Here is a 201-nt window from a genome sequence, read left to right as displayed (position 1 = left end):
AAGGATGAGGAGGTAGAAGGATTGTGGGTTAGGCTACATGGGGGGCAAGGAGAAAGGGATTTGGTGGTAGGGGTCTGCTACAGACCCCCACACCAAGGGGAAGAAATAGATTCGGGGCTCCTGAGGCAGCTCTCGAAGACCATAAAAGCTAAAGAGGCGGTAGTTATGGGGGACCTAAACTACCCAGACATCTGCTGGGAG

The sequence above is a fragment of the Alligator sinensis genome, unplaced genomic scaffold, assembly GCF_000455745.1.
Source record: "Alligator sinensis unplaced genomic scaffold, ASM45574v1 scaffold150_1, whole genome shotgun sequence".
Taxonomy (NCBI): domain Eukaryota; kingdom Metazoa; phylum Chordata; order Crocodylia; family Alligatoridae; genus Alligator; species Alligator sinensis.
This window is presented reverse-complemented; position numbering follows the sequence as displayed.